The sequence below is a fragment of the Trichosurus vulpecula genome, chromosome 1, assembly GCF_011100635.1.
Source record: "Trichosurus vulpecula isolate mTriVul1 chromosome 1, mTriVul1.pri, whole genome shotgun sequence".
NCBI classification, from domain to species: domain Eukaryota; kingdom Metazoa; phylum Chordata; class Mammalia; order Diprotodontia; family Phalangeridae; genus Trichosurus; species Trichosurus vulpecula.
In genome coordinates, this window is record NC_050573.1 from 460,007,024 (window position 1) to 460,022,193 (window position 15,170).

Here is a 15,170-nt window from a genome sequence, read left to right on the forward strand (position 1 = left end):
GATTATGGAAAAGTGTTTTGAAAAAACTGAATTTTCCTAATATAGAGTATTGTTGTTAAATGCAATTCCTCTGCATTTATTTGTATATCAAAATATATGGAAATTCATATTTTTAAGACAAAGCCATTCTCCTGATAAGAATGTAAGCTGTTTCAGGGCAAGGATTATTACATTTTTGTCTTTTTTTTATCCTCAGTGCCTAACATCCCAGCACATAATAAGCAATATAGATATGTGTGTGATTAATAGATTGCTTTTTTTGATACATTGGGAATACTCAGGCTCTAATTCAAACTTTTTTGTCTTTTTTGTTGGGGAAAAAAAGGCTAGAAAGATACATAGATGACAAATTGCATGGGGCTTCAAACACGTGGCAAAGGAATTTAGATTTTATTTGGCAGGTAATGGAGAATTAGTGAAGGGCTTTGAGTAAGATATTTGTTTTTCATACTGGGTACTTGATAAAGATTTCTGAATAGATTTAAAGGATCATATGAAACCAAAGATCCAGCTGTGTGTTTAGCATCTTCAGACCACATCTGGAGCATTTTGTTCATTCAGGTCTAGATGGCCCAACCTAGAAAGGACATTGCTGAACTGGAGACTGCAAAGTGGAGGCTGGCCAAGGTGATGGAGAATCTTGAGAGACACCACGCCATAGATGAATTGGTTGAAGAAGATGAGTATTTTTAGTTTGCAAAGAAATAAATGGAGAGGACATAATTATCTTCAAATATTTGAAAGGCTGTAACTTAGGTAAAAGAGGGATTGGATTTGTTCTATGTGGCTGCCCAGGTTGTTGTTTCTCCTTCATTCTTGAAGGGGACCATGACTTCAGGAAGATGATACCATGACTTGCAAGTTAATTAGATTTAAGTGAGGCAGAGCTGTGCAAAGTCACCAGCCTCACTCTCTCCTCTAGAGCCAACTGGGTCTAGTGGAAAAATATAGATCAGGATGACTGGAGTTGGCCCCAGATGCAGTGGGAGGCTTTGGCCTTTTTAAATAAAAGTCTTTTCTGGTTCTCAATTTGACTGAGACCACATCCATTCAGTGATTAAGGCTAAGTAAAAATGAGGCTCCCCACGTAGAACTAGGAGAAATGAAGAAACTGGCAAAGAGGCATCTTTAGGTTTGATGCAAAAAAGAACTTCCTAAACTAAAATTGGCCAGAAGTGGAAATGGTGGCCTTGTGATATAATTTCTCTTCCTTGGAAGGCTTTGAGTAAAAGCCAGGTGAGAATTTGTTAAGGATTATATAGAGGGCATTCCTGTACAGTTAGGTTTTGAATTAGCAGTCCTTTGAGACCCCTTCCAACCCTGAGATGTTGTGACTCTTTGATCAGAGCTGTTGTTTAGGAACATTATTCTGATAGAAATGTATAGGGTTGCTTGGCATACGGACAAAAGGTAGAGCCAAAGAAACAAGTTAAGAGGTTATTGGAGTATTCCTGGTGAGAGTTAATGAGGTTCTGTAGACACACCTGAGGAGTAGGATACTGGTGGGATTAGAAGAAAGCAGAGAGAAGGAGATGATTTTTTTAAAGGTAGAGATACACAACTATGATTGATGATTGCATATGGGAAGTGAGAGATAGTGAATCAAAGTTGACTTCCAGGGGGCAGCTAGGTGGTACAGTGAGTAGAGCACTGGGCCTGGAGTCAAGAGGACCGGAGTTCAAATGTGACCTCAGACACTTGACACACTTACTACCTTTGTGACCTTGGGCAAGTCACTTAACCCAAATTGCCCTGACTTCCCCCCTCCAAAAAAAAGTTGACTTCCAGGTTTTGAGCTTGGGTAACTGGGAAGATGGTGATCTCATTGACAAGAGCAAGAAAAAGTCTACAGAAAGAATGATTTTAGGAGAAAATGATCAATTTTATTTGGAATATCCATTTATTTGGATTCAAGTAGCAGTGTTTCATCTTCCTAGAGTGCAGTATAATTTACAGGATGCACCCCTACAAATCCTCAAGGACCTTGATTTGTCTGATTTGTCTCTTGTAGGATCAAGTCAAAGGGTCTTTGATGGAAGTGTTTTCCTAGACCCCAGATACTAACCTTAAATAGCTTGGTTAGAGACAAAGTACATAATCTCAAGAAGGAATACAACACCAGGGCCTTGAAGTCAGTCAGGGACTGGCTTACTTTTGAATTTGTTATCTTTAGCACCTAACAAAATGCCTGGCATGTAGAAAATGCTTAGTAAAGGATTGCTGATTGATGAAAAGGAAGAACAAATGTATGGAAACAAGTATATTTTTGTTAACTTCAGTAATCTAGTGCACCCTCACATCTAGACAGGTGTCAGTTCTCAAAATGGTATATCTCCCTTCTCTTCCCTTGTGCAGTGTCAGATTTCACTGTACTATTTTAATACCTGTGACTGAAATTCTTATGGTTCTCTGCTAATTATACTAATGGGGAAGCTATATTTCTTTCAAAATGTAGCCATTATGAACAAGAAACCAACAGTGGCTTGCATATTAAGTGGAGCAAAATAAAATAGTTATTGACTTTGACAATAAATCTTGCAAATTTTCATAACTTTAAAACTTCAAATTCATATTTCTTCCCTTTGCTGTAATCACTTATTTTTACATTATTTGGGATTCTGTTCACAAGATTTTGATATTTATTCTTCATTATGAAACCACACTTTTTTATCACACTAAATTAAATCTACCTTTAATGAACGGTCCATTTTTCCAAGTCTAGTCTTAGTCCGTAGGTGTTCAATGAGGTTTAAATTAGGCCAGTTCCAAGGCCATTGAAGCATGTTCATCTCTATTCTTCGATAATTTTCTTAACCTTTTCCAATGTCTGGCATGGCTCACAGTCATATTGCAGAATTATATCTCCATTTTGGGTATTTCTATAATTTCAGAACAACTCTATTTCTGAACAGATTCATAGAGTTCATCATCCCTTCACAGGGGAAAATATTTATAGACCCACTGGATGTAAAAAAAAATCTCTAAAATATTTTGGAGGACAGATGCTTTGCAGTCTGATGAAAATGCCCAAATCCTACAGGTACTCCTTGACTTTTCATAATGATTTCAGGATAGCCTTGAGTGAAAAAGTAATTTTCGTCATTGAAATTACTTGTCCCCAATAATCTTCATGACTTAAACATTTGCGTTATCTTGTCCCTAGAAAACATGTTTTGTTCCCCTCCCCCCAGAAGAACAGTTATTAAGTGGAGTTTTTTGAAAAGCTTTTTATCTCATTGTTTTCAGCAACCTCTGCTGTACTCTTGAGGCATCAGTTACAATGGGTCCCTCTGAAGGTCATTTTTTCCCCCTGAAGATTAATTAGGCTGTTCTGCAGCATTTTATCAGTTCTTATATTCCTTTCTTATATGTTTTTGATAAGAAGGAGTAAAAAGGAGATGGAAACAAAGAAAGAAGGAAGGAGGAAGGAGGGAAGGAAGGAAGAAAACATCTATTAAGTGCTTACTATCTGCCAGGCACTTTGTGAAATATTAGGCATGGAAATTTAAGCAAAAAGGAAATAGTCTCCACCCTCAAGGACCTTGCATTCTAATGGGAGAAAAAAGCACAAAGGAAGCTGAAAAGTGAGAGAAAGAAAGGAAGGAGGAAAATGAAATCCCCCAGCAAGGGATATGATTTTGAAGTTCAAAAATTCGGTAACAGAGCCATGACAGGAAAAGCTGCATTCTCATGTGTCATTAGGCACCACTGATGTTGTCTTATTGTGAGTTTTAATAATCTTTTAAATACTTGACTTTCCCACAGCAACAATTGCTGCAATGTCTATGGCAGTCATTGAAAGTATACTTTGGAAAAGGTACAACTTTTGTACATTTTGTTGGAATAATACTTATCCTTTAAAACCACAGAATTAAAAGTATGCTAAAAGAAAACAATGAAATATTAAATTATACAAAACCCAACACTTGGCTGCTAACTAAACATGGGGGGAAACAACTCAGTTGGTTTTATCTGATTGAGGTCAGATGTTTTGATTATGCCTAGAAACCCTCATGACTATCACTGTGACAAAATGAACCCATATCAAAGTTGTTTGTCTCATGTGATACAAACAATCGGTTCTGGTTATTTTCATGGAAATTTTTCATTTTGAAATTTTAACAATTCACAGGTCCAAATATGTCTTGAAGGAGACTTCCAGCTGATTGGAAAGCAGTAAATTTCATGAATTCCATGGAAGTGTTGCATAAAGAAAAAGAATAACAAAAAGAGCTCAACTAATTTAATGGAATGTGGTACCCATAACTATGAGCAATGCTGGTGCTCTGTATGCTATGCACAGCAAAAGGAGAGATTGCTTATCATGTAATGGACATTATAAATCAAGGCATTTGGTATTTTTTTCATTTTAAACCAGGAAGAACTTCTTTAGATGCCTATTCATTTGAAAAAAAAGGAGAGGAAAATTTTTAATGAAATTTGTTATTTTGTCATATCTCAGTGACAAATGACTTAATGACCATGAAGAGAAAGAATTTTTTTTTTCTATAGTATTTGACTATCATCATACTTTCAGTCAAAAGAGTTGGGCCTTAATTACCAATGATGGCTTACCTGAAAGAAGGAACAGAGGTGCTATTGTAGAAATAGTGCTTAAGCTGAAGTTAGGGAAGATCTAGGAGGTTTGTCTTGTTTTTAATGCTAACTAGCTATATAACCATTACGAAAACTCTCTGAGTTTCAATTTTCTTCCTATTTAATTTGAAAATAATACCTGTTTACCTGTATTACCTAACTCACAGGGTTGTTTAGAAGGATCAAATGAACTAATGCATGGAAAAATATTTGCAAAATCTAGAGTGTGGCACACACATGGAATGGAATGTCATTAGGTAATATGAAAGGATGAATGAGAGGAATTTTGAGAAATATGAAGAGACTTGACTGAACTGATGCTGAGTGAAATACAAAACAGAATATCAATGTGCACAGAAGTTACAACAATGCAAATGAAAAGATCATCAAGAGGGAGCCAAATGCTGTATTGAAAAATCTAACAAGTTTGGGAGAGAGTATGTAAGGACACATACCTCCTTCGCCTTCAAATGAGGATCAAATGAGATGTTTGTAAAGTGTTCAGCACAATTCTATTGTGTATTTTTGCCTAATTGCTTTTTTTGTTAGGAAGAAGGGTTCAGTTCTTGAGGAGTATGTGAAGGTATTTCTAGTCATAACAGTGATGTAAAAAAATAAAAGCCATCAACAAAAGTTATTTCTAAAAATTAGAGTGCCATATTTGTCATCTATTATTATAATGGGTCATTTTCATCTGTTTAATATTCTTCCATATGTTCTGCATTAAAGATAAAGTGGTGTCTCTTACCTACAATTAAGCTTTAGGAGGCCTGAGTTATTTCTCCAGCTTCTGTTGGATTCTTGATTTTTAGGGAAGTCATGTACCTTCTTTGTGTATGACTGTATCAAAATTATATACTAACACCTATCCAGGAAGGTTGTAAAAAGCTTAATGAACTAATATTTACAAAATAACTTGAGCTGCCGGGATATGAAATGCCAAAAAGATCCTAAAATTTTAACACTCTTTATTATTTCAAAATCCACTCATTCAGTTTGTTCTAGTTTAATCTTTTGTTATTGTGAAAATAAATCCTTTTTTCCGCAAGTACAGTATTATGGGGGGAAAAACCACCAGAGCAAGCTGAGTAACAGATTTCAGGACTGTCAGTAAAGGCAGATTCCTTATTGCTTTGCCAATATCTTTGCAGGTCTCCTTGTTAATAATTTTGCTTTATTATTTATTCCATATATATTTCCATGAAGAGTTCTTAACTTTCTGAAAATCTGATTTCTTGATCCACAATCAAATCTTACTGTGGCCAGCTGCTATGTCTTCATAACTGTGAAAATATTACATCTCTTTGCAAGTTGGCTTTAATACAAGCAAGGTTACTAAACTAACCCAATTAAATTGAGCAGATCGGCAAGTTTAGATGATTATTGCTGTTGTCTGTGAGGGCTGGGATCCAAAGTGATGGATTGCTGGCTACACTAGTGAATTCTAAAGGGGGAAAAGATCCCATCCTGGATTAGCTTGAATTGCCTTACATAAAGGTTTTATGATGCAAATTGGAGATATTGGACTTAGTAACAACCTGCACTATCTGTTATATTCTCCTGTCTCATAGCCACGGGAAGCTTTCTTGAGTATGATGCTCTATCCTCATTAATAAGCTCTGTGTTGTACATCTTTGTCTGATATGAAGCTGCCATACCTTGTCACCAATTATAGACTCTGAAAAGACCCATCTCATTATAGTACTTAAATTGCTTGTTCCTGAAGGTGATGCTTGGTGTGTCTCTTCCGCCTCTTGCCAATAGGAAAATCACCCTTGAAGTGAATAGGTGTCAGTCAAAAGCTACAAAGGAAAGGCAAAAAGAATTAATATAAAACCTGGCTAGAATATTTATCAGTTTATTGCAGAAAGGAGAGTATAGATCAGACAAATAGAAAGCCAGACTAAAAGGGACGCTTCTGAACACTTGACTCCCCTAAGCAGTGTCTACCTAAGAACTTGGGACATTTAGAATGCAGATGACAGTTTTGGACCAGTGTAGGGGCTTTATGTTTCTGTCATTGGAAAACTAAAGGAAGGAGGAGGCTCTGTTTGAAAACATCATCCCTCTGTTCCTATTTCCTCTCCAGGGAATATGGATATGAGTACTAAGGCTTGCAGTCCCTCACCCTGACACACCACACCTTTGTGCATTTAACTGGGTCGCCAACTGTAAGTCACCCAGATGTCACCCAGGGAACAAAGCAAGGACACAAGAGAACATCACTGCTGCTGCAGAGATCTTGATCAGCTAAACCACAAAGCACACATGAGACACATAAATGCATTTAACCAATATTTACAGGCAATAAGACACATTTTTATTCATCCCCTTATTTTTCATTTGAAAAAAATTCTCTCATCACCAATAGACTCTTTCCCACAGTAAAATCCATTATGAGCAACAGGAGAAAAAATATTTAGACATCCTTTCAAGTCTTCTTTCTTTTGGAACATACAAGTTTATATGGGAGTTGATGTCAGTAGAGTCCTTGGCAAGGGCCTTTTTTTTATTATGTTTTTTGGCCAGGCAATCAAGGTTAAGTGACTTGCCCAGGGTCACACAACTAGTCAAGTCAAGCGTCTGAGGCCACATTTGAACTCAGGTCCTTCCGACTCGTGCTCTATCCACTGTACCACCTAGCTGCCCTTCTGGGCCTTTATTTCCGTTAAAGGCATCATCATCCTTCTAGTCACTCAGATTTCACTAACTGCAGGATCACTCTCAGCTTTTCATTTTTCTTCAGCTCATTACCAGAGTCAATTAGTTTCCAAGTCTTTTCAAACTTACCTCTACATAATTTCCTGTACCTGCCCATTTTTCTGACTACTCTTGTTTAGCACTTCATCGCTTCTTATGAGCACTGTTATAATTAAGAACAACCTTAATTGTTCTCTCTGCTTCCACTCTCTTCCCTCTCTAATTCATCCTACATCCTCCTGACAAAATTATTTTTCTATGTCAAAGTCTGATGATATAACTCTATTTTCAAATACCTTCAATAGCTCCCCATTTCCTGACATAGATTAGAGTAAAAACTCCTTTGCTTATTGCATAAAACATCCACATTTCTCACCTATCTTTGCAGCCTTACATCATATTACTGTCCTTTTATGTACTCTATGTTCCAGACAAACTGTAACATTCATCGGAATCAATGCACTATTTCCTAACAACCTGAATTTGCAGAAATCATTGCTCTCACTTGAAGAGCACTTCTTCCCCATGTCCACCTCTCAGAATCCTTGTCTTCTTTTGAGGTTCAATACAGATGTTCAACTCCACCTCTTCCCCAACGGGAATCTGTTCCAAATGCCCATGCACTCTCTAGGCCTTAATTTGGATTGTACTGCATTTATTTGTGTGCATGCCAAGTCGTCCAGGCACATACATCTTGACAGCAGGGACTTTTGGTTGGCTCTTGTTATTACCAACACCTCACACAGAGTCTTGGATAAAGTAGATGTATGATATGTGTTGGTGAATTGAGACAATGGGGGAGGGGCCAGTGTGTGTGTGGCAAATCTTATTTCCCCTTGCCAACTAGGCTTCCAAGCCAGCCAAAAATAGTTGGGCAAGGCTTAAAGAAACAAGACTGCGAAGTTCTTAGGTCACTACCTTCAGGTTAAGGGTCCTCACAGAAATCTTTACCTAGCATTGGAGTATTTCTAGAAGTGTTATAATTAATCCTGATAGAAAAAAAACCATACCTAAATATCCAATGTTGCTTGAACTTTGATATGAGTTTCAGTAAAGTAAACCTTTCCCTAGTTCCACTTGACTGGGATTTCATTTATCTGTTTCCCCCTTAGTGACTTCTCCAGTGCTTTGCACATAGTAGGTCTTTAATAAATATTTTTCCAAATGAATTAATATCTAACAACTCCTTCTCTCTCCTGTTCCAAGTCCTGATTACTGCCTAAGGCTAAGAGTAAAGACAGGAATTTTCCTTATTTAACTATAGAGCATAAATCTGAAGGGTGAGGAATTTTTATTTTTTCTGCACACTTTTCCAGGCTCACATGACACCATACACTTTAAATTTATAGTACAAGCAGACATTTCTTTTGCTGCTAAAAATTTTTTCCTTGTCTCTTTTAAAACTCTCTCACTTAAGATGATTTTTCCTTGCTCCTCTTAAATCCCTATCACCATTATATATCCGTTGTGTTCAATAGTAAAAAAAAATTGGGGAGAAGCAATGAATAGACCTTCAATGAGATAATCATTTTCTGCTTCTGAACAATCCTGGGATAGCTCCATCCTAAAACACTGAAGTAGGAAAACTATAGGAATGCAGAAGGAATGTAACATTTCAAAAGAACAACATGTGCGTCAGTTTCCGTAGCCATTCTTTAGACTCTTCCTCTCACACTTAATATAATGAATCACTAGTTTGAAGCAGCAGTCTGAATCTAGATTGAGAGTAGTTTGCATCATCATCTGATCAGAACCATAGTGCTAACTCCCACTAGCCCAACATTGTGCAGACAAAAAAAAAAAAACTTACGTGTGATTTTTTTTAAAAAAGGTACTTAATTAAAAGACTAACAGAGTAAATAAAGAAGTGAATTCAGCAGAATAATTCCCTCCCTGGCTAATTCTCAATTTCATCAGCAAGGTGAGTCCTGAGAGAGTGGCTGTCTATTGCTCTCCTCAGGGTTCTACTAGGAATCCTGAGGGGATGGAATTTTACAGTACTGTTACTCGTGAGTCCCCATCAATGTACTCCCATTGATTATCAGCTAGAGTTAATACAGTATTAGAAAAGGTATTCACTAAGCAGATATAGTAAGAACAATTGTTATAGAAAAATCTCTTTAACTAGGGGCACAGTCTCCCACTACATATACAAGGTCCCTGGGGAGAGTGAATTCAAGTATATAGCAACATGGTAGTAGGGCACATATATAGAGGATGCTTGTGTCAAAGGTTTAACTTACATCTCAATTATTTACTATAAACTGTGTCTCCCTTTATAGGGTACACAACAAGTTCTTGATGTAGCTCTCTGCTGGATTCTGATGTTTGGTACCCTTGTGGAGATCTAAAGCTGCACAGAATAAGTGTTCCCTTTTAGTCCTCAGTATTTCTCTTAGCTCCTAATGGAGGCATTATGGCCAGTCACTGCTGCTTCAATGACATTGATGATGATACGGATGGGACCTCCAAATGTTTCTACCTTTCAAAGCTTACAGTCATAACTTAATCAGTTATATTTCAGTATACATACTTTTTTCTCAGGAGAACTTCCATTTTCCCTTAGCATATTTCTTTCTACACACAGATGGATATTTTGCATCCTATCGGTCTATTTTCTCTAGCAATAAGTAAATGAGGAAAAAGTGGGAAGAGAGAGGGAGGCATTATTTTCTCCGTGCCCCTCCCCATTAGTTCCCTTTCAGGTTTAGAATCTTTAACTCTCACATGTTTAATTCACTCCCACTTAATAAACAGACCCTATACTAGTCTGCTGGTTTTATTTATAGCCCAAGAATTATAATAATTTTTTTCAATGAACCCCAAGAGATTTCCTCTGTGGCATCATCTGCTTTCATCCAATGATCCAAATTTATTTCGAATTGATTGAGGAGTTATTTCCACCTGGTTTACTTTTGATTAATTCAATAGATATAAGCCTGTACCTGATTAATTATGGTGAGGATGAACCCCTACCCCTACACTAGTAAATGTTCTCTGCACCCACAAACAATTAGCCATCTTCTCCTACTCCTCCAAGAAAATGCTGGTAAAATGTCTGTCTCTCTGTATCCTTAACATAGTAGGAAAGGGCATCAAGTTAGATCAAACTAACGTCACCAGTGTTAAGGCATGAAGTCAAAATGTGTTCTGCCTGATTAAATTCCCTTTCAATATCGATGAGGTAGGTTAGAAAGTATTGGCTCCTGGAAGCCAGGCTAACATTCACTTGCCAAAGCTCTTGAATTTCCTCATGATACTCCACACCAGATACTAGCAATCCCAGAAATTACTTTGAACTGCCCTTTTTTCAGTTCCATAAATATTTAAGTGATCAGCATGGGCCAGACACTGTTAAAACAAAGACAAAAATCAAAAATCCTTGCCCTCAAGGAGCTCATCTTCTTTCTTCTTCTCCAAACTCTGAAGCTTTTTATATCACTGATGCCCATGTCTATACCACCTACATCTCCAATAATTATACCTCCAAGGTTTACTTCTCTATGCCTTCATCCCCACTATTCATGCCATACTTTCATGTGAGACTCAAGCAGACCTTTGTTGTTGTTTCATTTTTCAGTCATACCTGACTCTTCATGACCCCATATGGAGTTTTCTTGGCAAATATACAGGAGTAGTTTACCATTTCCTTCTCTAGCTCATTTTATAGGTGAGAGATTTGAGACAAATGAAGTTAACTGACTTGCCCAGACTCATACAACTAGTTAGGGTGTGAGGCCAGATTTAAACTTAGAAAGATGAGTCTTTCGACTCCAGCCCTTTTTAGACCTTCCCTAATACAGAACTTCTTCAGCCTATCAGAGTGTCTACTGGGTGATTTACTGTGCTAGCAACTCACTGACAGCCTTTGTGAAAATTTAACCCAGACACCACAAGCACCTCCTCTATACTTGTATAGAACTGTGTTGTTTGCATCTTACCGCCTTTAGGGACACTGTAATAGAAATCATTATGGTGCCTGATAATTCACTGTTAATTCACTTTTTAATACTTGTAGACTTACACTCTAGCTACTTCAACTGTTTTGATGTCATTTTGGTCACCCTCAACTGTAAAAGACAACAACTTCAGCTGTCTCCACTAAATGTCATCATTCTGTCTATAGAAATCTACATTATAGCATAAGCTAAAGTTTAGATACTCCAGGCTTTTCATCAATAAGCTTGTCAAAAGACAGTGTAATGTAATGGGAAGAACACTGAATTTAAAATATAACAAAGTCTTGGTTCAAATCCTGACTCTTCCACTTAATAGTTGTGTGATGTTGGGCAAATCATGCTACCTTTCTGAGGCATTATTTCATGATCTGTAGAAAAAAGAAAAGAAAAGAAAAGAAAAGAAAGGATTAATAATACTTGCACTCCTTACTTCATAAGGCTTTTGGAATATTTAAATATTAGCATGTTAAAAATGTTAAATTGATTTATAAACATGAGCTTCTTGTCAGTTTTTTCATTCCCTCCAGATCCCAGAATCTTGAAGTACTTGAAGTACTCGGCTCACCTAGGGATATAATTCCCAAATATTTTCAGAAATTTGATTCATCCCACCAGTCTCACAGTGGGGCTGATTAGATATATTTGGTTAAGAGAAAAATGTGGGAAGAAAGAAACATTATTTCATTCTTTGTAGTAGTATTTTTCTAAGTAGAATACCAATAGAATCAAATTGTTAATATTAGAGTTAATAATATAAACCTCCCCTTGAGATTGAAAATTTATTTTTCTTTGATTTTTAAATAATACTAAAACAGAATGCAAATTGGTTTTTTTGTTTGTTTGCTTTTTGTCACTCTCTATGTGATCTGATAATATATTCTGAGTTGTCCCTGAGAAGAAAAGAAATAAACGGGCAGATTTCACTTTATGGACAAAACAATTTTTAACAATATAGTGATTTTCTTACTGGGAATTCAAAACTTTCCACCTATTTTTGAAAAGCTAGTTTTCAAAGAAATGTCTCCTCCCTATGTACCTTTATAATGCTGCACAAATTTCTTTTTTCATTTATGAATCATTCAGATTTACATATAAAGTAATCACTAATAGTAAAGGGTTTATTTTTATTTCCTTAGATTGTATACAGAGAAATTTGATTTTAAAATACAATTTATTACTTACCAATAGTCAAACTCTTTTAGAATCCTCCAAAGTATTCTAGGCTTTTAAAATTATTCTTTTCCTTCCCTATGTAAGTAAATGAACTTTCAAAATGATTTTACTATTCGCATAGGAATAGCTATTCAACTTCAGATAAACATTTACTACAGCAAAACAAGAACCAGTTAGCTGATGAATAAAATATCATGCCTAGTTTTCTCAACATGTAGAAAGTGATAACAAATCAAATCCTCAGGGGAGAATGCTTCACTCTCCTGTTTGCTTCGAAGAATGAGAACATCCTTGGCTCTTGCAGCATTAAGGAAAAAAAGTTTGGATTTTTAAGTTTGATTCTCATATCACTTGTTTCTCACTTTCTTTCCTCTCCCAGCTAAGCTTTTAAGTCAAAATAACCAAAAGGCATTAAACATTTCCTTGGAGTAGAACTCTTTGTACGATTGTCCTCTGCTGACAACACTCAGGAGTACTCCCCTGAGTTTCTGTGCCCAGCTGTCACCAGAATTTATCAAACACCACAAGGTTCCCAACAAAGATTCTCTAGCCATTAGGGAATAGTCACAGAGATTATAGGATGACATTACCAAAGAAAACACTGTGATCTTACGACATAGGTGATGTGAGCTATGTCTCCACATATATACTCTGGATACACATTTCCTATCTGTGGCCCCTTCACATATGAGTACCATATGTATCCACTCTCCCTATCGACAGTGTTGTATTTGTGGATGAATGTGTCCAATATTCATGGAGAGATGTGTATGTATGAAGAAGAGGAGGCCCTGTTCTTCTGAGACTTTTTCTTAACTGTGTCATTTCATTAGACACCTTTGCTTTGAACTAAGTGACAGACTAGAAATAAATGTTAGTTTTGTGATTCATGGTTTTGAGGGAATACATATCTAAAGAGTATCTCAAATCTAGGGCAGCTATTTAGGGGACTCATGTAGAAAAGGAAGGTCTCCTAGTTGTGATATATAATATACATGTTTTAATAAAGTTTAATTTATAGATTTTAATGATATTTTCTACTAACTTCAAAATTACACTAAGACTTTTTGAGCACATTGTACAGCAATCTAACAAGTATTTATTATGTCCACTATGTGCCAGGCATTACACTAAGATACTTGAAGATAGAAGTACAAAAAATGAAATAATCTCTAATCACAATGAGTTTACATCCTAATTATGGGCTTATACTCTCTGCATGTATATATATGTATATATACGTATATACATGCATATATATACATGTATGTATATGTATATGTGTGTATATATATGTGTATATATATGTGTGTATATATATGTATGTGTGTGTGTGTATATATATGTGTATATATATATACACACACACACACACACACACACATACACACATACTGACAGAGGGTAGCAAGTTGCTGAAAGATAACCAAAGCAATGCAAAGTTTGAGGGTACACCATCACTAGATCACTAGGATAACTTTATTTTTATTTTAAACTAAATTTATATTTAAAAAATAGAAAGTTCAGGGCAAGGCAAGGCAGGGCGGGATGGGGAGGGGGAGGGAAGGGAAGGGGAAGAGAGGGGAGGGGAGGGGAGAGAATCAAAAGGGAGAAGATAGGAGAGAAGGGAGAAGAGAAGAGGGGAGAGGAAAGGAAAGAGGAGAGGAAAAGGAATGTAACACTATATCCAGGATTATACTCATTTTTTTTTTCAGATTGGTAGGACCAGCCAGAGGTATTAATGTCCAGGCACAGCTTTTGAGAAACTATTACCACATGCAAACCAGCATGAGGCTTCATAATAAGTATTTTGTGCAATATACCGAAATGTCATCAAAATAATTGTCTAATATTTTAAGTATATGTAATGGTAATATTTAGTGGCTCTGAGCCTAGAAAGCTTGCAATCAAGCCATAAATAATAAGGGATATTTTATGTGAAGGACTGAAGTAAAGAAAGATGTCTCTTAGAAATTCTACCTGGGGTTTTGTTCTTGCATTTTCCCGATCCCGTTAATTTATGTGGTAGACCAACTGATTGGGTCAGGGGGTGGGGAAAGGAAAGAGGTAGGAGTGTGAGAAACTGCAAAGAGTAAGAACAATACAATTATTATGGAATTCCTTTGACAAAGACACATTTCAACCTAAAATGACATTTAAGGGCCCAAGACCCCTATCATGGGTTTAAGTGGAGGATTCTAATGTATTCCTTGCTCAAAGTCATATAATTGGCTGGGAAAACAGACTATGATGCATCACCAGATAGCACAGACCTAAATATAGATGAAATGCGTATTGTCTCTATTTATCAATCTAGTTGTTTTGTGTTTCACAAAGGTTGGCCTCTTCTGGAGTGAAAAGCCTACACAACTAAGACTCGGAGAGAGAGGAAAATGGCATCTTTCCTGTTGAAGAGACAGTAGCTAAGTGTTTTCCTCTTTTTGGATATAGGGTGTATAGACTTGCCTCTCTTACTGAAAAGACTGGAATTTAAGCTTCTGGGCTATAAACTAATTGAGAGATAGTAGAGCTCACTCTTATAGAGAACAAATACCAACTAAGCTGAGGTCTTTTTGCTTAAAGTTTGCCTTTGAAGCAGGTTTAGTTTTATGTGTAGTAGAAATTATGTTTATGGACAGAGGAGCTATGTTAGCATTTTAAATGACCATGAGGAAAGGTGAATATTTAAATACATACCAAGAGTTCACTTTCAAAATATGTCATATACATTCTGGCTATTCA